The sequence below is a fragment of the Piliocolobus tephrosceles genome, chromosome 2 (genome assembly GCF_002776525.5).
Source record: "Piliocolobus tephrosceles isolate RC106 chromosome 2, ASM277652v3, whole genome shotgun sequence".
Classification (NCBI taxonomy): domain Eukaryota; kingdom Metazoa; phylum Chordata; class Mammalia; order Primates; family Cercopithecidae; genus Piliocolobus; species Piliocolobus tephrosceles.
In genome coordinates, this window is record NC_045435.1 from 117127978 (window position 1) to 117155853 (window position 27876).

General features: G+C 42.9%; 1 protein-coding gene and 1 pseudogene across 2 annotated transcripts in view; both read right to left on the reverse strand.

Moving 5' to 3' along the window:
* GPR160 (G protein-coupled receptor 160) overlaps window positions 1–23668 on the reverse strand; it is a 44383-nt gene extending 20715 nt beyond the window's left edge. Inside the window, exons 1-2 of one of the 2 annotated variants that reach the window (XR_004228857.1) lie at window positions 23388–23666; window positions 22567–22695 (exon numbers count right to left, since the gene is read on the reverse strand). The gene's annotated coding sequence lies outside the window, so the exon portion shown is untranslated. Of the gene's footprint in view, window positions 1–22566; window positions 22696–23387 lie in introns of both variants that reach the window. The other variant, XM_023213475.3, reaches the window with a different exon arrangement.
* LOC111543550 lies at window positions 2615–2743 on the reverse strand (annotated as a pseudogene).
* Window positions 23669–27876: the final 4208 nt, after the last annotated feature.

Genomic DNA, 27876 nt, shown 5'->3' on the forward strand with positions numbered 1-27876 from the left:
TCTGGGGGTCATTTTTTTCATGGAGCCCTGTTTTTTAAGTAAAATATGGTATTTTGAAACTAGAATCTGGGTGGCACACTGATACCTCCAAAGCAAAGCTACCATCACAGGATTCTTCCTCACCTTATTTCAGTGTTTGTGAAATAGTGAAATACATACTTGAAAGATCATCTCCCACAGCAAGAATCTGGTTCCCACATGGACATATGGTGAGAACCACCACACACTTGGGCCTGCTAGAGTGGGGAGTGGAGGGAGGAAAAGCATCAGGAAGAACAGCTAGTGGATGCTGGGCTTAATACCTAGATGATGGGATGATCTATACAGCAAACCACTATGGCACTTGTTTCCCTGTGTAACAAACCTCCACATCCTGCACATGTACCCCTGAACTTAAAAGATGAAGAAAATAAAAGGGCAGGAAGCAACATTAATAGCAAATTAGAGATTAACTTAAAGGATCAGGAAGGGTCCCGGCAGGAAGCCGACTCCAACTCCTGTGATTGAATGTAGAATTTCAATGAAGAAATTAACAACAAAAAAGAACCTGGTCCCAATGACATTAGTATATTGATTCAACCTACAATACATATTAAGTAGTTTCAGAGTTACTACACTGATAGCATTGCCAACAATTAACCATGTAAATAAAGCCTAACATTTTTCCATATTTTTTGTCCCTTGACTATATTTCACTAAGCTTGTATAGTCTGAGTACTCTGCTAAAAGTTACCTGAATTCTTTTCTTTGTATCTATGTAATCAATTTTATATAGTGTTTTGATTATTAGTTTCTCTTTGTACATTCAATGACAGGATTTCCTTTGTTTTCATTATTTTTATTTCATTTTAATTTTACATAATTGAATATATAAAATATTTACATGGTTCAAAATAAAAACTATATAAAAAAGGTACGCTCAGAAAAGTCTCATTTCCATACTTATTTCCTCCACCAATATCCACCTATCATTTATTTCTGGTTTATGGTTCCTGTGCATCTTTCTGCAAAAATAAGTGTGTGTGTGTGTGTGTACATGTGTGGTTATTTCCCTTTCCATCTTAAATACAAAGTAGCACATTAGATATACTTTTTGTGACTCTTTATTGCCCCTTAAAATATCCTAGAAAGCACTTCATCTTTGTTAATAGCTATCTTCCTTTTTAATTTTTCAAAAATTGTTTTTATGGCTGTATTATGTAGATATATTACAGTTTATTCAGCCAGAGTTCTATGAGTGGACATATACGTTGTTTCCAAATTTGTTCTATCTGCAAATAATGTAGCGATGAACAACCTTCTGTACATATTCTTAGTTATTTTGTGAAGGTGTTTCCTCTGGAATAATTACTAGAAGTGGGGCCATTAGGTCAAAGGGTGAATGCTTATATAATTTTGTTAGATATTGCCAATTTTTCTTTCATAGGGACTGCTGATCACCATTTTTGAATGACGGTTTAACTGGTATTGAATTCTAAGTTGAAGATAATACTCTCTTGTGTTTTCAGTTCTATTGCTGATGAGAAATCTGTTGTTTCTCATCACTGTTTCTTAGAGGTATGGCAGAAACTTATTCTCCATTTTATCTTCCCTTCTTTTTCCCAGGCACGTGGCTGACCTCTATTTCCCAGGCTCCCCAGCAATTAGGTATGGCAGGTGGGGCGTGCGCAGACACGAGGGAGACCATTTCTGGCCTAGCTTATTCCCCACCATCCGCTTCCTGTGGGAAAGCAGAGCAACTCTGAAACCCATGTGGGTGCCGTCAGCTGGGTCCCTGAGGGTACAGCCACCTAGTGGCCTGAAATACCCACCCAGGCCTGCTACACAAGAGAAGTAAGCTCGTACTGGATTTGACCCATCACATTTTTGATCTTTTTAAAGCATTTTAGCCCATTTTACTTAATACAAAACTGTTCTAACTGGTTCTTTTTCCTATCCCTTCCCCTTGCTTCTACTTCATAATTTTTATCTACTGCAAGACTTCATTCATCTTAAGAATTCTAAACATACTTATTTTATTGTCATTTCCAGGAATTCCAACTGCTAATTTCACTTTTAGTAAATTCGTGTCTTGCTTGAACAAATTTTCAACTCTACGTCTATGTCTTCATGTATTTTAAAGTTTTGCTTTGCAAGCTTACTTTGAGTAGGAGTTTTCGATTGCTGTATCTTTCCCACTCTCTCCCTTCCCGGACAGCTTTCAGTCCCTTCACCTGGCCTCTCAGGACTTCTTCTAAACTAGGTCTCAAAATGCCACTTGGTGTTCCTGCTCAGTTGTGGTATCAGCGATACTGCGGATCCAGGCCCTGGGCCAAGAAAGCAGCATGGCTCAGCTTCTAGTTCTGAAGCTGCGTCTTTGTCTCTGAAACTTCCAGAAGCCCATTCCTTTCAGGTAAACCATCTTTTCCGGCCTTCTTTCTTAGGTTTGGAAGGGAGGGCACTGCGATCTCTGATTTCAGTGTAGCCAGTGTTTCTTAGAGGTATGGGAGAAACTTGGTCATTCTCCCAATTTACATTCCCTGGAGCCTGGTTCCAACTCCTTGGTCTCAGCTCATGTGGATACTTTTACATCCCCATCTTCTCTTTTTTTAAATGTTTTTAGTTTTAAGTTCAGCCTCCACAGAGTCTCAAAAATTGCCAGTGCCAACCATATTTCACCATGGCAGGGTACTGAGAAAAGTTTTCCATTAGGAAGTGTCTCAGATAAACTTCACTGGCTATGAAATGGCCACTGCACAAAGCTATATGCCCTTATTCTAAAAAACCTGAGTTCCTGGTTGCCTCTGCTGGAGAGGCCTGCAGCTTGAGACTGCTTACCTCTTTGTATTTCAACTTACATTCTAGGTAACTAGAATGACCATAGCCCAGTTATACTTATTTGGTTACCCTTTTTATATTATAACTACCTTTGCTAGGTGTTTGGAGCCTGAACCCCTGTGCCAGCTTGACCAGATATCTCAACTTAAATAATTGTTTTGCTCTCCTGCAGCTCCTGTATACATTTTGTAAGGCCCTCTTTACATAGTAAATGTACTTAATGCCACACACACATAGTATGCACTCAAGCTAACCATAGTTCTCAGAAGTCTTGGTATTGCCAGTTATGAAATGACTTCACTGTATCATTTGCCTGCTTTCAGTCTCATACAAGTATTAACTAGAGCACTGATGTATGAAATGTGGGATTCTGCATATACCCACATTATAGTTACTGTGATAGTTCAACCACCTTGTGATTCACCACGGCCCATGGGCTTTTTCTGCCAAAAATAGGCACGACGCCAATCATTCTCCAATTTGAACCTCTTACTTACAAAATTAATTCACCTTCATTTGATTTTATCCAGTATTTTATAAATACTGTACCCCATTAATATAGGTTATTTTGACTTCTGTTTCTAGTATTTCTCACAAACATATACACTAATATGCCACCAGTTATGGATTAAAACTGATTAAACAGAACGGTTCCCAGACTGACCTCTAAAAGGTTAAATGACTTATCCCGCACTGGAACCATATCCTTGATAATGTCTCTGTGTCACCTTCTCACCATCTAACTGTGGTATCCCGTGAGCTAACCTGTTTCCCCGGGTTGCTGCTGATTATGTCATTCACAATGAAATCAATAGCATGAGAAAGTGAAGACTATGTTCCTCGCTTCCTCCAGATCCTTAAAATGTTCTTGAAAACAAATCAGGTTACACTGACACGATTCATTTTTCTATAAAGCTACCATGAATTTTTACTCAATGCCTTATGTTTGCTTATAAATTAGTATTCTGGTGATGTATATTTTCACATAACCTTCCCTGACAATGTGACTGTATTTTATTGACTGCAAATTCTACACATATATTCACCTCGTCATCATTTTGATGGAAACAGATAATTAATACAAGTATAAGGTTCAGAATTAAGGAGAAAGGAGTTGCATACCTTGTACTACTCATCCAGGTACTGAGTTTTAAGAACAATATCAATAAATAGAAATATATCTAAAAAAATCAACAAATATGGGAATGGGATTAATAAGAGTGATAAAGGATTATAAGAACAGAAATTATTCAGATACTTATGGGCTGACTGCTTAGCAAACATGCTTACAGAAGAGGTTTAAAAATAGAGGTTTTTTTTTTTTTCTTTTTTTTTTTTTTGAGATGGAGTCTCGCTCTGTCACCCAGGCTGGAGTGCAGTGGTGCGATCTCGGCTCACTGCAAGCTCTGCCTCCCGGGTTCACGCCATTCTCCTGCCTCAGCCTCTCTAGTAGCTGAGACTACAGGCGCCCACCACCACGCCTGGCTAATTTTTTTGTATTTTTTAGGAGAGACGGGGTTTCACCGTGTTAGCCAGGATCGTCTCGATCTCCTGACCTCATGATCCGCCTGCCTCGGCCTCCCAAAGTGCTGGGATTATAGGTGTGAGCCACTGTGCCCGGCCTAAAAAGAGTTTTTAAAAGAACATCTGAACTAGAGATTGCCTCCTGGTTCTCAATGATTATCATGTCCTTTAGCTTGCTTTCTTAAGCAAAATAAAGGGCTTAAGCACACAATGATCTGGAAAGTAGACATCAGAAATCTGTGCTCAATAGTCCCTGAGACCCCACTCTCCATCCCTGGCTTCTGAAGGCTCCTTGTATGACTCAACCACCAGAGAGGTTATGACATTCTTCATGCTTAGTTGTTCATGCTTTCTGAAACCATGGTTATTCATCATTGCTGAGAAACTGAACCAGACCAACCAACTAAGGGAGACCTTTTTTCACCATCACACTGTCAAGGGTAGCCTGCCCAATCAGCCAGGGTCCAGTACTCCTATAAGTCTTTGATAACAGTATCCCAGACCTATACCAGCTTGCCCCACTACCATTCTACCTGTTTTGTTTCCATTCTCTCAGGATTCAGAAATATAACATACACATTTCCTAAGATTGACTTTATAGCCATACAGTAGAATATTACTCAGTCTTAAAAGGAAATGAAATCCTGGCCGGGCATGGTGGCTCACGCCTGTAATCCCAACACTTTGGGAGGCCAAGGTGGGCAGATCACCTGAGGTCAGGAGTTCGAGACCAGCCTGGCCAACATGGCAAAACCCTGTCTCTACTAAAAATACAAAAAATAGCTGGGCATGGTGGCAGATGCCGGTAATCCCAGCTACTAGGGAGGCTGAGGCAGGAGAATCCCTTGAATTTGGGAGGCAGAGGTTGCAGTGAGCCGAGATCAGACCACTGCATTCCACCCTGGGTGACAGAGCAAGACTTCATCTCAAAAAAAAAAAAAAAAAAAAAATTCTGATACATGCTAAAGGTAGATGAACCCCTAAGACATTATACTAAGTGAATAAGTAGACAGAAAATGATAAATATCATATGATTCCATATATATGAGGTACCTAGAGTAATCAAATTCATAGACAAAAAGTAAATAGTAGCCAGGAGCTAGGAGAAGGGGAGAATGAGGAGTTACTGTTTAATGGGTGCAGGTTTTCAGCACAGGATGAAAAAGTTCTGAAGATGCATAGATAGTAGTATCAGTTGCACAACAATGCGAATGAACTTAATGCCATTGACCTGTACACTTAAAAATGGTAAAGATGGTAAATTTTAGGTATATTTTACTACAATGATTTGACCTGAGCAGCTCAGTCCTTCTATTCTACCAGAAGGTGATGATGTTTTCTTAGCCCCTGCTGTCTGCTTCAATGTCAGGCAAAAGCAATTTTGAAGAGACAGTTTTCTGGATACCTCTGGGACCTCAGGGCCTTTGGACTTGTGTCTCAGAAGACCATTGTGCCTGGGATGGTCTTCTTTCTTACACTCACGTAGCTTGCTCCCTCAACCGCCTCAAGTCTCTACTTAAATGAGACTTTTTTTTTTTTTAAGCATGAGACTAATGATGAGAGTTTAAGATAAGTTTGTTAGGCAGGCAGGGCTCTCAAACCAAATAACTACACACACACACACACACACACACACGTTGCTTTTTAGTTTATAAAATATTTTATGGAAATTGCCTGATTCAAACTATCTAAATCATGTTCCTGAACCTATATTCCATGAACAATGCCAAGATATTCAAGTGTTAAAGCTGAGTAATTAAAAAAAAAAAAAAAATGGGTGCTGGACTGTAAGTTGTGAATAGGAGGGTGACATGGAATATGAACAATTTCATTAGTAGAACAAAAGGGCATGGAGTAAAAGTGCTAATTTTGCACAAGTTTTTAAAACTCTAGGGTCTCAGAAAATATAGTACGGACTTAAAGTCTAGATGTGTTTCACTGACATTTAAATGTTAATAGATTGGTGATTTAATGTATTGGATTTTTTCTTAATTATGAAGTAATATTTAGGAATACTAATAACAAAATGGAGATATGTGAAGAAAAATATTAATCTTTCTTCTCCCTCAGTACCACCTGTGAGGAAATCAGTGTTAACAGTGTGTACATTTTTTCTTTACTAGTAAATATGTATAGGATTCATTTTTATATTTTTAATAAAAATTGGATTATATTCTAAAAAAAAAAGAAAATGGGTAACTGTGGTCTTTTCCCTAATTTGAGGTGAGGAGAAAGTGCCAACAGATGACAAATAAATTCATTCACATTACCAAATACAGAAAACAAGCATATGGCCATCTTGAGAGATGCGGAAAAATCTTTGGACAAAATTCAACAACCATTCATGATAAAAACCTCTCAGCAAAGTAGGAAACTGATGGTTTCCTCAACCTGACAAGGAACATCTGTTAAAAATCTATAGCTATGATTATACTTAAGTGTGAAAGACTGACCATTTTACCCCTAAAATTGGAAACAAGGTAAGGATATCTGCCCTTACCACTTCTACTCAACATTTTAGGATATCCTAGCCCATTCAGTAAGGCAAGAAAATAAAAGAAAGGCATACAGATTAGAAAGGATAAGATAAAACTATTTGTAGATGACATTTATGTATATTGATAACCCTAAGGTACTTACAAAAAATCTACTGGAATTAATAAATGAATTTAGTAAGAGCACAAGTCAATTTTTAAAACCACATTGCTATATATAGCAACAAAACTGAAAAATGAAGGAAAATATATCATTTCCAATAGACTCAAAAACATAAAATAAGAATAAATTTTTATAAATTTATAAATTTTTACAAAATGTCAATGCTAAAAGCTACAAAACACTGCCAAAGAAAACTAAAGACCTTAATAGAAATATGCCATGTTCATGGATAAGAAGATTAATATTATTAACATGTCATCCTCCTCAGATTAGTTGATTCAATGTAGTTCTGATCAAAATCCAGGCCTTTTTCTTTTTTAAAGATATTGACAAGCTGATGCTAAAATGTATATGAAAACACAAAGGGTCAGAATAGTCAAAAACAAAGTTGGATGACTTACACTACCTGATTTCAAGACTTATAAATTACAGAACTCAAGACAATGAGCTTAAGAACAAACAGGTTGACAGAAGAGAGTTCAAACCGGTCCACTTGATTTATAAGAAAGTACCAATGCAATTCAATGCAGGAAAGGAAAGTCTTCAAAACATTGTGCTGGACTAACTGGATAACCATATGAAACAAAAAAAGGACCTTAACCCCACTTCACACCATTAACACAAATTAACTCAGGAGAGATCACAGGCCTAACTATAAAATGTAAGACTCTATAAGGAAAACAAAGGAGAATATGTTTGCAACCTTGGAGCAAAGAATTCTCAAGCAAAACACAAAAAGCACCAAATATAAAAGAAAAAAAAATTGATAAAGTGAACTCATTAAAATTAGATTCTTCTGTTCATCATAAGAAAATGAAAAGGCAATAACAGACTGGGAGAAAATGCTTACAACACATATATCTAACAAAAGACTTGTGCCCAGACTACCAGACTACATATATAAAGAATGCCTACAAATGAATAGCAAAAAGTCAAACTACTCAAACAAAAATGGGCAAAATACTTGAAAAGACGTTCCAAAAAGAATATGTACAAATGGTCAATAGCACACAAAAAGGTATTCAACATCATTAGTTATCAGGATAAAGCTAATTAAAATGACAATGACATACAATTTCATCAGAATGACTAAAATCAGAAAGACCAACAATACCAAATATTGGAAAAGATGTAGAGTAACGAGAACTCTCATACACTGCTGTTTGAGGTGTAAAATGGTATATCCCCTTGGAAAATAGTGTGGTATTTCAACATACGCTTATCCTATGATCCAGTACTTCTACTACTAGATATTTACCTAGGAGTAATTAAAACATGTTAGCCAGGCGTAGAGGTTCATGCCTGTAATCCTAACACTTTGGGAGGCCAAGGTGGGCGGATCACTTGAGGTCAGGAGTTCGAGATCAGCCTGGTCAACATTGTGAAACCACGTCTCTCTCAAATATACAAAAATTAGCCGGGCATGGTGGCGTGCACTTGTAATCCCAGCTACTTAGGAGGCTGAGGCAGGGGATTCACTGGAGCCTGGGAGGTGGAGGTTGCAGTGAGCTGAGAATGTGCCATTACACTCCAGCCTGGGTGACAGAGTGAGACTCCATCTCAAAAACAAAACAAAACATGTCCACGAGACTTGTATAAGGTTCCGCAAGTATTTATTAGATATGAGATTAAAAACACAAACCATAAAAGAAATCAACAACTTAGGCTTCATCAAAATTTAAAACTTTTTTTTTCTTTAAAAGGCACCATTAGGGAAAACGTCACGGGTTTGGGGAAAATATTTTCAAACTATATATTTGTTTTTTATTTTTTTATTTTTTGAGACAGAGTTTCGCCCTGTCTCCCAAGCTGGAGTGCAGTGGTGGGATCCTGGCTCACTGCAACCTCCGCCTCCCGGGTTCAAGCAACTCTTCTGCCTCAGCCTCCGGAGTAGCTGGAATTACAGGCGCATGCCATCACGCCCACCTAATTTTTGTATTTTTAGTAGAGACGGGGTTTCGCCATGTTGGCCAGGCTGATCTTGAACTCCTGACCTCAGGTGATCTGCTGGCCTCGGCCTCTCGAAGTGCTAGGATTACAGGTGTGAGCCACTGTGCCCAGCCCCAAACCATATATTTGATACAGAATTTGCGTCTAGATATATATCTTAAAATTCTTGAACCTCAGTAAGAGGGTGGTGAGAAATAACCCAATTTAAAAATGGGGCAGCACTTTGGGAGGCCGAGGCGGGCGGATCACAAGGTCAGGAGATGGAGACCATCCTGGCAAACACGGTGAAACCCCGTCTCTACTAAAAATACAAAAAAACTAGCTGGGCGTGGTGGCGGGCGCCTGTAGTCCCAGCTGCTCGGGAGGCTGAGGCAGGAGAATGGCGTGAGTCCGGGAGGCGGAGGTTGCAGTGAGCTGAGGTCGCGCCACTGCACTCCAGCCTGGGCGATAGAGCCAGACTCCGTCTCAAAAAAAAAAAAAGAAAAGAAAAAAGGGGGCAAAAGATGTAACTAGACATGTCATCGAAGATGATACATATCTTTAACAATATCAATATAGATCAAATATCCAATAAAAAAGAAGACGTACAAGTAACTAATAAGCACATGAAAAGGAACTCAACATCATTAGTCATTAGGGAAATGCAAATTAAAACTGCAATGAGACACCGTTATATACCCTTTGAAATATCTATAATAAGAACGAGTAACAATTTCAAACGTCGGCAAGAATGTAGAGAACCCTCAAACACTGTTAGTGGGACTCTAACACTGTACAGCCGCTTTTGGAAAATAGTTCCGCAGTTTCTTAAAAAGTTAAACATAAACTTACCACATGACTCCACAATTATACCCATACAAATCTACTCAAGAGAAATACAAATAAGGTCTATATTAACACTTGTAGATAGCAACATTACCTCGTTCATAGCATCATTATTCATAACAGCCAAGCCCTGGGAACAATTCAAATGTTCATCAACTGCTGAGTGGATAAATAAAATGTAGTATATTTATACAAAGCAGCAAGCTACTGATACACGCTGCAACACGGATGAACCTCAAAAATGTTGTGCTAAGTGAGAGATGTCTGACACAAAAAACTATATAATCCAAGATTCCTCTAATTTGAATTTCCCAGACAAGGCGAGAGACAGAAGTTCAATGGCTGTCTGGGGCTACAGGTGGGAACTGATTGTATACTGGCAGAGAGAAATTTGGGGGTGACAAAAAGCAAAAACTGGGTTATGGTGATGGCTGCACAAACCTATAAATTACTAAAAACCATAGAATTGTACATAATGAGTAGGTTTTATGACATATAAATTATACCTCAATAAAGCTGTTTTTTAAAAAAGACTTATACAAGAATATTCATAGCAGCTATTTTTTTTAACAATTTTTTTTTTTTTTTGAGACAAGGTCTCGCTGTTTTGCCCAGGCTGAAGTGCAGTGGCGCGATCTCAACTTACTGCAACCTCTGCCTCCCAGGTTCACGTAATTCTCATGCCTCAGCCTCCCTAGCAGCTGGGATTACAGGTGCCTGCCATGATACCCAGCTAATAACAATTTTTTTTTTTTTAAGGTACAGAATCTTGCTATGTTGCCCAGGCTGGTCTTGAAATCCTGGACTCAACTGATCTTCCCACCTTGACTTCCCAAAGCGCTGCTATTACAGGTGCGAGCTGCCATGCTCAGCCATGGCAGCTTTATTCACAACAGCCCAAAACTGGAAACAACCCAAGTGATCATCAAAGGAGAATGGCTAAATTAGAGTATATTCAAAGAATGTAATATTAGTTACCAATAAAGAATTACAGAGTCACGCATGTATAAATCTCAAAAGCATTATGTTGAACAAAAGCAGCCACTTTTGTTTGTCTACTATATATCACAATCCATTTATATGAAGTTGAAGAACAGACAAAGCTCATTTATGGTGCTGGAAATCAGAACAGCAAGTGCCTCTGGACTGATTGCAAAGTAGCATGAGAGAACTGCCTGAAGCATGAAAATGTTCTGTGTCTTGACAGGAATGTTGTTTACATAGGTGCACATATTTATCAAAACTAAACACTTAAGATCTGTGCATTTTACTGTATGTACCTCCAAAATTTTTAAATAATTAAAAATGCCCCCCAAAAGACATACTACTGGACAAATTCAGCATCAATTACTCACATGAATTTTCAGGAGGTACAGCAGTGTGCGTTTCTGTTGCCCATGTCAAATAGTTAATATAAATGGCTAAGAGTTTGATACTCATTTTAAAATGTTTTAATTATGTCATGATACAAACAAAAATACATTTAACATATGTAAATAATGCAACAGAATCAAACTCATTGTATATTAATTCACTTATTTACTCCAAAATCTTTTAAGGAGGATGAAAAATTTATTCCAGGCATCAAAGTTCAAATTATGATTTAATCACATACACAATGCTGATGTTTCAATTTTTAAAAATTTAATTGTCAACTGAGCACTGTGGCTCACGCCTGTGATCCCAGCACTTTGGGAAGCTGAGGCAGGTGGATTGCCTGAGGTCGGGAGTTCAAGATCAGCCTGACCAATATGGAGAAATCCCATCTCTACTAAAAATACAAAAAAATTAGGTTGGCATGGTGGTGCATGCCTATAATCCCAGCTACTTGGGAGGCTGAGGCAGGAGAATCACTTGAACCTGGCAGGTGAAGGTTATGGTGAGACGAGATCGCGCCATTGTACTCCAGCCTGGGCAACAAGAGCAAAACTCCATCTCAAAAAAAAAAAAAAAATTAGCCGAGCATGGTGACAGGCGCCTGTAATCCCAGTTACTCAGGAGGCCAAGGCAGGAGAATCACTTGAACCTGGGAGGTGGAGGTTGTGGTGAGCTGAGATGGCGCCATTGCACTCCAGCCTGGGCTACAAGAGCGAAACTCCATCTCAACAACAACAACAACAAAAAAGAAGACGAAGAAAATTAGGTGGGTGTGGTGGCAGGCACCTGTAATCCCAGCTACTTGGGAGGCTGAGGCAGGAGAATCACTTAAACCTGAGAGGTGGGAGGTTGCACTGAGCCGAGAACACACCATTGCATTCCAGCCCGGTCAACAAGAGTGAAACTCAGTCTCAAAAAAAAAAAAAAAAAAAAAGGAATTGTTTGAGTGTACCTTTCAGAATAAAGTTTACTTAATATCAGGTTCTTCGTCTGCTGGTGAGAGGAAAAAAGTATTAGAGAACCTAACAGTCTCAGACTCATGAAGCAAAAACAAGCTTGGCAGCAACCAGGTCCAGCAGGTTCCAGACTCACCAAGTAGTCATTTCAGGCCTCCACCGCCAGCTCCAGCTTCCAAGCCACTGGAAGATGGGCGCCAGGAGGAAAGGCTAAACTTTGTGGACACACCCTGAGGAAGGCTGCTGCCTGGTCCGTGACATCTACTGTGACAGAGGACTCAGGCCGGGAGGAAAGGAGCACCACCACCACGGGCAGCTTGCCCATCCTTCTGTCACTTCCTTTCCTTTCCCCTAGGTCCCCTTAGAGTGACCCTCAGAGTTGGCTCTATACCAGCCCTGGAGGCATGATGCGAATGAGGCATGACCCTGCTCCCTGGAGTCTGTCTACAGACCACACTACCCAGTGTCTGGGAGGGCACAATGTCAGGGCACTTCCTATACTCCTGGCGCATTTTAAGGAGGGTTTAAAACGTTCACTCCTTTTGACCCAGTGTCTGCACTCTGGTAATTCATCATAAGAAAATAATCTGGGTTGAAGGAAATAATTACTGCGTAAATTCGGCATACTTACAATAGCCCACAGTACACCCTCCCCTGTCTCCAAAAGAATCAAAACAACTTAATGTCTAACATTAGGGAATGAGTCAAATGAATTATGAGACAGTCATAAGACGGACTACCACCTGCAGCCATGAAAGATAAAATTTGTTATTATTGAGAGAAAAACTAAGTAACAGGAAAATGCTGATGGTATTATGTTAAATGACAGATGCAAGATAAAGCTGTGTGTAGCAGGGCTTCTCACAGGTGGGTGAGATGGGATCCTGCTGATCCCCGAACTGGTGTTACTGAGGGGAGCCTGCTGTTGTCCTTAGATGGTCTTACGTTAAGGGAGATACGAGGATGCAAACCACTGGTACATCCCAATATCAGGGAAATAGGAAAAATGGATGGAAATAGGAAAAATGTAGGAAATAGACACAGCAGTACATCCTAATATCAGGGAAATAGGAAAAATGTATGTATATTCACAGATCAGAGGTAATTAATACCAGCCCACCGTGACTGGTAAGGTGGTGGCCTCGGGGACTAAAACTTCTGAAACTTGAATATGGATCTTGTTAAAAGACAGATTCTGATTCAATATATCTGGGGTGGGCCTGAGATTTTGCATTTCTAACAAGCTCCCAGGTGATGCCATGCTGCCAGCGCACAGGCCACGCTACGCATGGAGCAAGCCTGAAGAGGACACGTATCCTGGAGCCGGCGGTGGAGGCCTGGAGGGGTAGAACCCGATGACACAAACAGCAACTGGTTGGTGAGAATCGAGGTACATGTTTACTCTTTACACTGTCCTGTATCTTCTACAATACAAATTTGTTGCTTTTGTGATAAGAAAGAAAACTTTCCATGTTGAAAACCTTTGACTCAGTAATTATTTTTATAGGAATCCATCTCAAATAATGTGAAATGGGCTCCAAGATTTATGTGCATTCAAATTGGAATGATGTACAACATCAAAAAATGAGCAACGACTTAGTTCTCTAATATTTTAAGAGAATGGCTAAAAAAGACTAAAACAGTATGCAGTCATTAAAAATATTTATAAAGACATAGGGGAATACAATGATATTTTTTATTTTAAAAAAAAAATTTAATAGCTTTAGGTGTACAAGTGGGTTTGTTACATAGATGAACTGTATAGTGGTAAAGTCTAGGATTTTAGAGTGCTCATCACCCAGGTAGTGTACATTGTACCTAATAGGTTGCTTTTCATCCCTCATCCCCTTCCCATCCTCCCCTTCTAAGTCTCCATAGTCCATTATATCACTCTGCATGCCTCTGTGTACCCATAGCTTAGCTTCCACTTTACTTATAAGTGAGAACATACGGCATTATGTTTTCAATTCCTGAGTTACTTCACTTAGAATAATGGCCTTCATGGGCGTGGTAGCTCACGCCTGTAATCCCAGTACTTTGGGAGGCCAAGGCAGATGGATCACCTGAGGTCAGGAGTTCAAGACCAGCCTGGCCAACATGGTGAAACCCTGCTCTACAAAAATTACCTGGACATGATGGCGGGTGCCTGCAATCCCAGCTACTCGGGAGGCTGAGGCAGGAGAATCGCTGGGGAGGTGGAGGTTACAGTGAGCCGACATTGGGCCACTGCATTCCAGCCTGGGTGACTGAGCAAGACTCCATCTCAAAAAAAAAAAAAAAAAAAAAAAAGAATAATGGCCTTCAGTTCCATCCAAGTTGCTGCAAAAGACATTATTTTGTTCTTTTTATAGTCGACTAGTATTCCATGGTATGTGTGTGTATATATGTGATGTGTGTATATATATATATCACATTTTCTTTATCCACTCATTGGTTGATGGACACTTAGGTTGATTCCATATCTTTGCAATTGTGAATTGTGCTATGATAAACATATGCATGCAGGTGTCTTTTTGATATCGTCATAATGATAAATTGTAATCATAGTATGGCAACTATGTTAAAATTCTAACATAAAATGAATTGTTTATAAAATGTTAAAATTTTTTAAATGTATAAAAAAACCAAAGTAAAACAAAATAGAAAGGAAATATACCCAAATATCAATGCCTTCAGATCCTTGGATTGCGGGTCATAAAAGACTCCTCCCTTTAAACCTTTCAGAATACAGTAAAGTTGAAGGCAGGCAGGATCAGGAGGCAAGGGCAGCAATGGAAAGCCCCAGAGGCCATGGGAAGAAGAGAAAACCTCGCAGGTGTTGAGCAGGAGAGTGCAGGCCTAGGGCCCATCCACTGAGGATGCGGTGAGGGTGTGGTGGGTATAGACTTCTCACCGGAACACCTGGCTGGAGCGCGGGAGAAGGACGAAGGGTTAGGTGCAGGCAGAATGGACTCTGAAGCTTTGGTCTGCACCTGGGGCAGGAGGGAGAATCCAAAGCCTACTGCCTCTCTTCTTCCCACCTGTCCCTGCTGGAGGAGACTGGGCAAGGGCTATCAACAGGGGAGACCTCTGCCCTGCTGCTTGGAGGGGAATCACTGGCCCTCCATTCAGCTTCCCTGGACACCATGGATGCTTTCAGCTTCCCAAGAACACCTTAGCTATCAATCTCTAAAGTGCTCCCTCCTCAGAATTACTTACGGGCATAAAGAATCAGAACTCATGTTACCTCTCTGATAAAGTAAAATGAAGGCCATTCCATGTTCTCATTTCTGGCCTGAACCTGGGTTCACTTCTGTACCTCTCCTGACAGGCAGCCAAAAGGCAACAGAAACAAATGTAAACAAACAGAAACCTGCATTGCTAGTTTAAAGATCAAACCAGATAAGAACTACAAAATTTTAAATAAACAGTAGTTAACAGCATCTATATTACTTTTCCAAGTTAAAGAGTAAGCCTCTCAATGTATCTGTTCTATGATTTTACTACTAAGGTGCAAGTCAGGCATTGTACTTCACTGTGTCTCTGTCAAGATTTCATAAAATGTTGTTAGCCCCTCACAACATTCCCATTAGATATGCTTATTCCCAGGTGACAGAAGAGGCACTGGCTGCCCAGAAGACCTAGCCTTAAACCCCTGCCAGGCGGTGGCACAGCTGAGGCTGGGACTCCTGTGTCGCAGCTAACACTAGTCCGCTCTCTTGTAAGGGGGTGGAGTTTGTATCCACGCGAATGCTAGGGGATTCCAACTCCTTTCCACAGTCAGTCACAGATTAAAAAAGATTTTAATCCCCGAACAACAAAGCCAAAGCCTTGGTTCAAAGTCACAAGTTGTGGCCCAGTTCTCATCAATCCCAAAGCTGCTGCTGCACCAAATACCCTGTTAGCATTTGTCATGGAGAACATTTCCCTACGGCCACGTGGCAACCCAGATGTGCAGCCCATGGCTCACTCCACGAACAGAGGTCAGAGCTCAGATGCATTTCTTCCCTGTGGTCTTTCTTCTAACATTATGTGGGGGAAATTCTCCCCAGTAAAACTGAAAGTAAAGGAAGCAGGGCTCTAACAACAACAACAATAATAGCTAACTCACAGTCCATGCTGCTCCATGCCAGGCACTGCTACAAGCACTTGACATGCCAGTGAATCCTCGCAGCCCTAGGACACAGGTACTGTTATTACGCCTAGCTTACACAGGGGAAACTGAGGGACAAAGAGGTTTTAAAAAATGAGGTCACACAGGTGGTGGAAGAACCAGAAATGAAACCCAGGGATCTGGCTGAGTCCATACTCAAACTGCCCGGCCTCTCCCTGTTGGCTCTGGCTAATAACCAATTACCCCACTCTTCCTTGACACGGGGATTCATCATCACCTGAGGGAACACACACCCACAAACCTGATTCCAGAGTTATCCAGAAAGGATCCCCTCAAGCAGCTGGTTGGGCATTCATAAAACGTGTGGGCCTCTGAACTCACTTTTTTCTTTCTCTCTCTCTCTTTTTTTTTTTTTTTTTTTTTTTGAGACAGAATCTTACTCTGTCACCCAGGCTGGAGTGCAGTGGCATGATCTCGGCTCACTGAAACCTCCGCCTCCCCGTTCAAGCGATTCTCCTGCTTCAGCCTCCCAAGTAGCTGGGACTACAGGTGAGTGCCACCACCCCTGGCTAATTTTTTTTTTTTTTGGTATTTTTAGTAGAGACAGGGTTTCACCGTGTTAGCCAGGATGGTCTCCATTTCCTGACCTCATGATCCACCCACCTCAGCCTCCCAAAGTGCTGAGATTACAGGTATGAGCCACCACGCCCGGTCTGAACTCACTTCTTTTGGCCAAAACAAGTTGTTCCACTTGGAGCCTTTGTTTATTCCATGTCCGTTTACACACACACCTAGACTGACAACTCGAGTGACAAAGGCCCACAACAGCACCCCAGATTTCCTCAAAGCCACCCAACAAGGTTCACTTTTGTGCCATTTCCTCTTTTCATTCTCCTCCACAGCACACACACAGGGGAAGAAAATGCAGAACTCAGGGGAAGGAAACAAAGATTTAAAGAGAAACTTCAACGGTCATGAAACTCCAGCTATTCACAGAGGCGAGAATGTTTGCCCCATGACCCTTAACGGAAAGTTTGATGGCAAGGAAATTAAGCCACCCTTGGACTTCCGCCACAGAAACCCCTTGAAGGCTGCCCTATGCAGGCGCCTCAGCTCCTCATCCCTATAGAGCTTTCTGGGGGTGCTGTGCCTAAGCAGCGTGTAGAAGTGGACTTGTCATCAGCAGGAGAGTGGTGGGCAGAGAAGGATGGGGGAGAGAGGCCCTTTGCAAGTCCTAGGAACCCCTCAGAGTGGCTGGGGTCCAGTTCAAAGCAGCTACAGAGAGCTGACACACAACCTCAGGATCCACACGGGTCCCAGAGTCAGGCTGTTTAAAGGGGAAGGGTTAACGGCTTTTTTGTGCCCCATCCCGGCAGGACACCCTGGGGAACCCCCAAGGTGTACAAGACCCACCTGCCTACTCACAAAGACCCAGTGGTGTGGGAGTTTGGAGCCATTCCTTTTCCCTACTGAGGCCTGCCCACACCTACTCCATTCTTGTCAAACTGCAGGGGGTAGCAAACAAGTTCCTTGTAAGTGAGAAAAATAGCATGAGAGAAAAATGACAACACAACTTGTATTCGTCTGACAGAGAAGCACTGGGACGAAACACAAGACTCTCATTTCCTCAAAGGAATATGATCTTTCCCATTTTTCTTTTCTTTTCTTTCTTTTTTTGAGATGGAGTTTCGCTTTTGTTCCCCAGGCTGGAGTGCAATGGCGCAATCTCGGCTCACTGCAACCTCTGCTCCCTGAGTTCAAGTGATTCTCCAGCCTCAGCCTCCCAAGTGGCATACGCCACCATGCCAGGCTAATTTTGTATTTTTCGTAGAGATGGGGTTTCTCCATGTTGGTCAGGCTGGTCTCGAACTCCTGACCTCAGGTGATTCCCACACCTCGGCCTCCCAAAGTGTCTTTCCCATTTTTCTTACAACAAGAGCCTCTCAACCTATATTTTGTTATTCCATTTGGGGTAGAAACACACACATAGAAAGATTTCTTACCATAAAAAAAAAAAGTGCAATCTCAGGGCTGGGGACTACTTTAGGGATTGCTGGAGGCTGAAGGGACTGGTATGTACTACACTTCCTTAAAGAGGCAGCTGCTCTAGTATTGCCTTTGGGAATCGTTAGGGCAGAATGTTTGAAATTTCCCAATTTCCAACACTGACTCAGTGTTTTTTTTTTAAGCTCTATGCTGGCCCGACAGAACATCTGTTGGTCAGATGTGACCCATGACCCCCGCCTGTCACCAGGACAGTAGGGTGTGGTAAGAAGACAGTTTGCCTAGACTACCCAATTCTTGGGCATGTTGCTCTGCTTCCTGCTAAAGGTAGTGTGAAACTGCCAGAAATAATGCAGACTGTCAAATCTGAAGGAGCTGAGTTTGCATCTTAGCTCTACTTTTACTAGCTACAAGACCTCAGGCAAAAACTATTAACCTCTAGCCTCAACTTCCATTTGCAAAATGGACTGATAATACCCAACCTAGAGACATTTGTCAGAATTAAAAACATGTGGGCCGGGCATGGTGGCTCATACCTGTAATCCCAGCACTTTGGGAGACTGAGGTGGGTGGATCACCTGAGGTCAAGACTTCCAGACTAGCCTGGCCAACATGGTGAAACCTCGTCTCTACTAACTATACAAAAATTAGCCAGGCATGGTGGCTGGCACCTGTAATCCCAGCTACCCAGGAGGCTGATGCAGGAGAATTGCTTGAACCCAGGAGGCGGAGGTTGTGGTGAACCAAAATTGCACAATTGCACTCCAGCCTGGGCAACAGAGCAAAAACTCTGTCTCAAAACAAAACAAAAAACAAAAACGTGTGTGAAGACTACCATGAATTCTTTTTTTTTTTTTTTTTTTTTTAAGAGACAGAGTCTTGCCCTGTTGTCCAGGCTGGTGTGCAATGGTGCAAACATAGCTTACTACAGCCTGGAACTGCTAGGCTCAAGCCATCCTCCCCACCTCAGCCACCACACTGGCCAATTTTATTATTATTATTATTTTTGTAGAGATAGGGGGGGTCTCACTATGTTGCCCAGGCTGGTCTTGAACTCTTGGCCTCAAGCAAACCTTCCTCCCCTCAGCCTCCCAAAGAGCTGGGATTACAGGTGTGAGCCACTACACCCAGCCAATGAACTCTTTTTTTAGCCAATGAACTCTTGATCAATGTTAAATTTCCTTCCCTGCCTCCCTAAAGAAGTGATTTAAAGCAATCTTCTTTAGATTTCTTTTTTGAGGCAATATCTTGCTCTGTCACCCAGGCTGGAGTACAGTGGTGTGATCACGGCTCACTGCAGCCTCGACCTCCCAGGCTCACGCAATCCTCCCACCTCAGCCTCCTGAGTAACTGGGACTACAGGCGTGTACCACCATACCTGGCTAATTTTTATTTATTTATTTTTATTTTTTGTGGAGTAAAGGTCTCACTATGTTGCCCAGGCTGACTTCCTTATATTTCAATGTTCCCATCTGTTAAAAACCAAAATTACCCTCTATCACCATTGCTCCGCCTCACAGGATGGGATGAGGTGCTGTATATGAAAGCTAAGTGTTTATGAATCTAGAAGAATACCGTTGACTAGATTGCCAACACCCTTTCCTATCATTTCTAGCCCAACAGGGGAGCAATTTGCTTTTCTAATGCGTTTATATCCTTAATAATGCGAATCAGGGCGAAATCGTGTCACATTTGTGGTAAGTCCTTAAAATAGCTATTAGCAATCAACTCTCCAGAGTCCAAATCTACCACCCTCCTACAGAGGAGAGTAAACATTAGTTTGGGCACTAAAGGGCCTGGCAAGTTTCTTTTCTCTTTCCATGCTCTTTTAGGGAACTAGAGAGGAAACTGAGGTATAAAATAAAGTTACGTTTGACAGTTGTACACTTCTTTCATTCATACCAAGAAAACAGAGCCACAAACCAAACAATTTCACTTCATTTAAGTACCATGATTAATTCACTGTGGTATTTCCCCCTAATATAAGGGGAATTTTGTTGGTTGTCTCATTATTTTCCCATCACAGCAGTGAAATTATGATATGCTTCAGCATTCCTCAACTGAATCTTAAAACATCTTTACATCCTTTAGATTAGTGAATCTACACGAGCAAGGTCTAGGCTGAGGAGATTCGCTGAACACTTCAACTTTTAACTGTCCCAGATCTCATCTCTTTGACTTGTTTTATCCTTAAATCCAAAGGCATTACATTCAGTTATACTGAAGCTACTAAAAAATGTGGATTTGCCTTTCGGGAATATACCTCTTCTTCCTCCCTCTATTAACTTCAACAGCTCCCTCTCAGAATCACCACTTTTCCAAATTACTGACCAAGCATGACAGAATGAGTAGGAATTATAGGCTAAATCTGGAGGAAAAAAATTTAGAGCAAGCCTGATGAAGATATAGCTATTACTCCTTCCTTACCCTCCTACAAGCATGGTTCTTGAAAAAAAATGTGTTAAATGCCATGCAGAACTTTTAGGAGTCAGTGCTTTGCTAAATATTTACATGTCATGATCCCTAAAGCAAACAAGGTAACGATGAAACAGGCAACACAACACAGCAACAAGCAGCCCTCCACTCATTTTGTGCTTTGTTTTCATCATGTACACTTTTTATTGATGCATACAGTGCTTCCAAAAGTGTATATAAATCCTAAGTGTATACAGACATGTGTGTTCACTACTCTGAACTCTGTTTTTTGATGAGCATAACTTGGAAGGGATTTGGGCAATTAGGCAAAACTGCTAACACACTTTATACAATCCGCCCGACTGGAGGCGATCAACCCCCAGGCTTGCTAATGCCCTTTGTATAAAAAAAGCTGACCTAGCCTCCACCTGCATCAACTTGATCCGCTCAGCTTTGTCACACTCAGCAAACACCCTCTGCCTTCTGAGCAAAATAAATCAGCACCTCCCGTAGGGAGAAAAAAAATTTTGATGACCGAGTCTGGAGAAGCAGCCTTGACACCCAATTTACAAAAAACGAGGGACTGTGGAAGACCTCGCATCTAAACTCAGCTGCAGTGCCAAACCTACCTTATGCAAAAAAGCTCCACAGGTGGTGGTGTTCTGTTTAAAGGAAAATGCCAAACACACACAAATACTGAAACAATAGTGTACGGACTTCCATAACCATCATCCAGCTTCAACTATTTTTATTTCTGTTTTACTTTAAGTTCTGGGATACATGTGCTGAACGTGCAGGTTTGTTAATAGGTATACATGTATACATGTGCCATGGGGGTTTGCTGCACCTATCAACCCGTCATCTAGGTTTTAAGCCCTACATGCATTAGGTATTTTGTCCTAATGCTCTCCCTCTCCTTTGCCCCCATCCTCCGACAGCACCCCCCGCCCCGTGCGTGATGTTCCCCTCCCTGTGTCCATGTGTTCTCTCCAGCTTCAACTATTAACAATCCATGAACAATCTCCTCTCATCTTGCTCCCCTCACTTCTCTGCTAGCATCTAAAACTGAATAATTCTGAAGCAAATCCTAAAGCTGTGTTTCAACTTCAGTCTGTGTCTACAGGGATTTTTAAAACCTTAGTCATGATACCATTACCAAAAGTAACTAAACAGAACTATTATAATTTCCTTGCTACTATCAAATAATCAGTAGAAATTTCCTTCATCGTCTCCTTATTTATTTATTTATTTATTTATTTATTTATTTATTTATTTATTTATTTTGAGACGGAGTCTCGCTCTGCCTCCCACGCTGGAATGCAGTGGCATGATCTCGGCTTACTGCAATCTCTGCCTTCGGCGTTGAAGCGATTCTCCTACCTCAGCCTTCCCGAGTAGCTGGGATTACAGGCGCGTGCCACCACACCCTGCTAATTTTTGTATTTTTAGTAGAGAAGGGGTTCACCATGTTGGCCAGGCTGGTCTCGAACTCCTGCCCTCAGATGATCCACCCACCTCGCCTCCCAAAGTGCTGGGATTACAGGTGTGAGCCACCGCACTCGGCCATCATCTCCATTTTAAAAAACATTCATCAAATCAGGATCTAACCAACGTCCACACCTTGTATTGCCACTGAACATCTCAAATCGTTTTGAAATTGCACACAGGTCCTCCTCCCTGTAATTCTCATACCAGCCAGGCTGATTCCCACTGACAATTTCCAAATAACTATAGTAACTCTGTTCTGGAGATATCACAAGTAAGTGCCGGTCTTAGAGTTTGTCAAATGTATACATATGTTTATATTTATATACAAATGCACAAAGTACACACGAAACCATTTCACTCGAAGCAATAACAATACTGAGAGCTAAACACTCGTTCATATGTCTTGTGATGCTTCTCGACGGGGGTTATCTCTGGGATTTAAGCAACACTTTCCCTTACCGGAGACATTTGCGCAAGTGTAGGACGAAGCCGGAGCGGTTCCTCCCAGGCGAACCTGCCTCCGGAGGTCGGGTAAGTGCGTTCGCCTCCGGACTGCAGGGGGCGGCCCTGCCACCACCTCGAGGCCACCTGCGCAGATGAGAAAAGGAGTTTCAGCCGCTGGGTTCTTGGGGGTGGACGCAGGTAATCTAGAGGAAATTTTGAGCCAGCCAGGATGCTCATCCACGAACCCACCGGGACGCAACGGCTTCGAAAAACAAAACAGCCGGGCAAGGCCCTGGGGCTTAATCCCATTGGCCGGCGGGGGCGCAGTCCCCAACGCCCGAGGCCAGGGGAGGGGACGCAAAGTCGGCCCCAATGAATTCGCGCGCGCGCGTGTGTGTGTGTTTGTGACTATTCATCTCTGGGCGCCAGGAAAGAGCGAAGAGTTGCATACACCCACTTCTGTAACCTTGCTGGGTTTGTCATGCTTAAAAAGCATCTCCCTGGAGAGAGGGTGGCGAGTCTCTGGGGCGGGACACGCCCATTCCCCGGACCCCATGCCCTCAAACCCACGACGGACCTCAGTTGCTAAGGCTCCTCTGTAACTCCCATCCCGAAGGTGGGAGGCTCGGGCGTCCGCGCCCCACTCCTCCTGGATCTCTTAAGTAGCGGAGAACCCCCAACCCCTGAGTTCCTGCAAAGGAAATTCCTTCCCCTCCCAGACGCGCTGAGCGCCCGGCCAGGAAGGCCGGGGAGCGGCGCGGGGACAGTTGGCCGCCCCGCGGCTGGGACGCTGGTGGCGAGAGCGCCGGGCGCCTTCCACCCGCGCCCGCACTCACCCGAGGATCGACGGCTGTCGGCTCCGCAAGGTTGAGGGCCCGGCACCTGCGGCGCCCGTGCCCAGGTGACTGCCCGAGGGAAGGGCGAGGGCCCAGCGTGCCGGCCTGGTTCCGCCCCACCCCGCGCGCTCCTGGGAGGGGCGGGGGAGCACGGCCCCGGGACCCCGCGGCGACCCCGCTGTGGCTCAGCGGGCTTCAGGCCAGGAAATGCGGGCGACAGAGCCGGGCAACCTTTGAGCGCGCACGCCCCGTCCGGGCCCGACGAAACAAGGGCCGGAGGGCGCCGCCTGCCGGCGGGACGGAAAGATATCACGGAGACTGCCACCGCCCGTCGGCTAGGAGGGGGCTGGGTTGAGGCTGGCAGAGGGACGCCCCAGGGGTGCGCAGTGCGGGAGCCGCTGGGGGCTTAATGCGACCCCCTTCCTCGTGCCACGTCTTGAGGACCCAGCCCCTGTCCTAGGAGCTCCCCATCTCCCCAGCAGGCAGGGCGAGCGGGGGCCACTGGGTCAAGGCTTCTCCTTCCCTTACCTCTGCAAATTTAGACTTGGCAGCTGTCTCCAGATACACAGGGTGGCCAGGTGGTGGCTCATGCCTGTAATCCTAGCACTTTGGAAGGCCAAGGTGGGCGGATCACTTGAGGTCAGGAGTTCGAGACCAGCCTGGCCAACATGGTCCACGTTGGTCCCCATCTCTACTAAAAATACACTAATCAGCCGGGCGTGGTGGCACGCACCTGTAATCCCAGCTATTCGGGAGCCTGGGGCATAAGAATCGCTTGAACCCGGGAGGCAGAGGTTGAGGTGAGCTAAGACCGCACCACTGCACTCCAGCCTGGGCAGCAAGAGCGAGACTCCGTCTCAAAAAAAAAAAAAAAGTATACACAGGGTGACAGAACTTGAAACTTGTATGTGTCTAAGCAACCACCTGCAGTGTACTGTGAATTCAGATTTTTAAATAAAAATCTGCAAATATTAAATAGCACATATATTGCATTGCCCTTTTCGTGTCAACAGTGCTAATTTGTTGTCATTCAACAAATATTTGTTGAGCACCTATGACCTGTTGGTCATTTAAACATTTAAAATATCGAACAATTAGGCTGGCTCAGTGGCTCAAGCCTGTAATCCCAGCACTTTGGGAGACTGAGGTGAGTGGATCACTTGAGGTCAAGAGTTCGAGACCAGCCTGGCCAACATAGTGAAACCCCATCTCTACTAAAAATACAAAAATTAGCCAGGCATGATGGCACATGCCTATAGTCCCAGCTACTTGTGAGGCTGAGGCAGGAGAATGGCTTGAACAAAGGAGGCAGAGGTTGCAGTGAACCAAGATCACGCCATTGCACTCCAGCCCGGGCAACAGAGAGAGACTTCAACTGAAAAAATAAATAAATAAAATATTGCATAATTTCTTCCTTCTCTTCATGCAGAGCCTTGAACAAGGGGAGTGTTCTGGGCCTCTCAACCTCTCTGAGTGTCATAGCAGTTCGAGATTAGAGATGACCAGGTCCATACACGTTTATATCTCTCCATAATGTCAGTCTTTTTTTTTTTTTTTTTTTTAAATGCTATTTCAATCACAAAATCCAGAAGCTAGATGGAGTTCCCAAGGAGGCAATTCTCCTTAGTCCTTCCTGTTCACTCTGTAGTCAGAGCACATAGGTTCAAGGCACTCCGTAAGTCAGTAAATATTACAAACCATACATACTAGTATACTTAATCACTATATGAATGTTGTAGATTAAACATGCCACGACAAACAAAGTAATATTTAACATCAAGAGAAAAAAGAGATAGGTGAAAGGGTTAATGAACCAGTCCGAAGGGAGCGAAGAAGACAAAGGGAGTCCTGGTCTGGGCCTGGTGGTCTTGCAAGGAAGAGTCTTTGATGTGGCAGAGCTTTCGAGTTCTTATCACGACTGACTGCAAGACGGTGTTAGTGAAGACAGACAAGCTGAAGGCTTGGCTCTTTTACAGTCAGAGGGTCCTCTGGTGAGAACTGATAGTGGATGAGTGTGCTTGTTTGTGTTCTTTTTTAAAACCTGTTCATTAAGCAAAACATCTTATCCTTGTTAGCAAAGTGCCTATGAAATATAAAATGGAGGGTTTTTCTAAGATGGAATTAATTATGTCAAGGGTGGTTTATACACTGAGAGTCTGGACTAGCGTTGGAAGGAACTCAGTAATTGCCTAAGGGTGCAATAAGAACCCTGATATAATTGTGGGTTGCTAGGGAAACTGAGGAGCAGCTTCACCCAGCCTGGAGTGGCAGAGAGAATTTCCTGGAGAAGTGCAGAGGCCAACTGAATCACAGGGGACTACCAGGTTCACCAGGATGTGAGGTGCTTCCCCCAAGATTCCACCGTGTGCAAAGTGAGAAGTGGAAAGCCAGGCAGAGAGTGCATGTTCTAATAAGGGAATGGCAAGTGGGTCAGTATACCTGACAGGGAGAAGATGGCAGTTGAGTTAGAGCAGAGGGCATGGGGGCCAAATCATACTCATAACAAAAATAACCATCGTCTATGGAGTGGATAGTATAGAACAGGAGCTGGACATACAACACTTCAAACGAGCCTCACACCAACCCTACAAGGTAGGGTTATTACTCTCCTTTATAGAAGAGGAAAATGAGAGCTGGGCGCGGTGACTCACACCTGTAATCCCAGCACTTTGGGAGGCTGAGGTGGGTGGATTGCCTGAGGTCAGAAGTTCAAGGCCAGCCTGGCCAACGTGGTAAAACCCAGTCTCTACTAAAAATACAAAAATTAGCCAGGCATGGCGGTGGGTGCTTGTAATTCCAGCTACTCAGGAGGCTGAGGCAAGAGAATCGCTTGAACCCGGGAGGCAGAGGTTGCAGTGAGCCGAGATCGCACCACTGCACTCCAGTCTGGGTGACAAGAGTGAGATTCTGTCTCAAAAAAAGAAAAAAAAAGAAGAAGAAAATGAGACCTGGAAAGGAGAGATATCTTGCTAGTGACAAGGCTGGGATAAGGTAGCTCTGAGCAGCCAGGCTGCCCTGTCAATGCCTCTCTCCAGGCAGATCTGGGAGGCTGGATTTATCTTCAAATACTTTCAACATCCCCAAGTGCCTGCCACTCTCCCACCATTTCCTAAGCCCATGTCAACAACTACCCTGAAGTCCCTCTGTCTGGAGATGATGTGTACTTGGGTCTGCACACTAGACTCCTCCTGAGGGGAACTCTGTCTCAGGGGCTGGTGGAGGAACTGTGGCAGACAGAGACCTTGGTTGCTCCCCACTGTCCATTCTTTCCTTCTTCTGTAATAAAGTCATGTGCTGTAGTGACGTTCTGGTTAACAACGGACCACATCTACAACAGTGGCCTCACAAGGTTAGAATGGAGCTGAGAAATTCCTATCACCTAGTGCTATCTTGATGATCCTGACCCTGTGTAGGCCTGCATCTTCGTTTTTAAGAAAAAAAGTTTAAAAGGTAAATAAATACATTTTCAAAATGGGAAAAATAAGCTTATAGAATAAGAATAGAAGAAAATATTTTTGTACAGCTGCAATGTATTTGTGTTTTAAGGTGTTATTATTACAAAAGAGTCAAAAAGTTTTTAAAAATGTGAAGTTTACAAAGTAAAAAAGTTACAGTAAGCCAAGATTCACTTATTATTGAAGAAAGAACTTAAAAAATAAATTTAGTGTAGCCTAAATGTAGCGTTTATAAAGTCTGCGGTAGTGGACAGTAATATCCTAGGCTTTTTCATGCACTCACCCACAGCAGCTTCCAGCCCTGCAAGCTCCGTTCATAGTAGATGATCTATACGGGTATAGCATTTTTATCTTTTATATTGTATTTTTACTGTGCCTTTTCTATGTTGAGATATAAATTCTCACCGTTGTTTGCAGTATTCAGTACAGTTGTCTACAGTATTCAGTACAGTCACAGGCTGTACAAGGAGCAATAGGCTATACCGTACAACTTAGGTGTGTAGTAGGCTATACCATCTAAGTTTGTGTAAGTACACTCCATGTTCACAAAATGAAATTGCCTATAGACGCATTTCTCAGAATGTATCCCTGCCATTAAGGGACAGTAATAGAACTGAGCTAAGCCCAGAGCTTCTTGGAACAAAGACTATCTTTCCCTGCCTCCTTGTAGCAAAATGCATCAACAGTGGATACATTTTTTCCTAGAAATCCAGAGTCCAGTAGTACTTCCAAGGCAGCTTCTCCTATCCCAACATCCCTGATCAGTCAGTTCTTTAGGGGACACTGCTAACTGCCTCCTCAAATCCATTCTTGCCTTCTTGACTTCTAAGAGAACCTAGATTTTGTTCAGGGAGGCAATGTGCCAAGCTAAGATGCCCACCTTTGCAGAGGTCATCGCAGGGGTGATCACATGACATGGTTCTGGCCAATGAGATGTAGGAGGAAATGGTCACATGACACAATTCTGGCCATTGAGCTATAGGAGGAAGTCAGCTGGCAAGTCCTGGGAAGGTTTTTGCTTTCTTGTTGCAGGT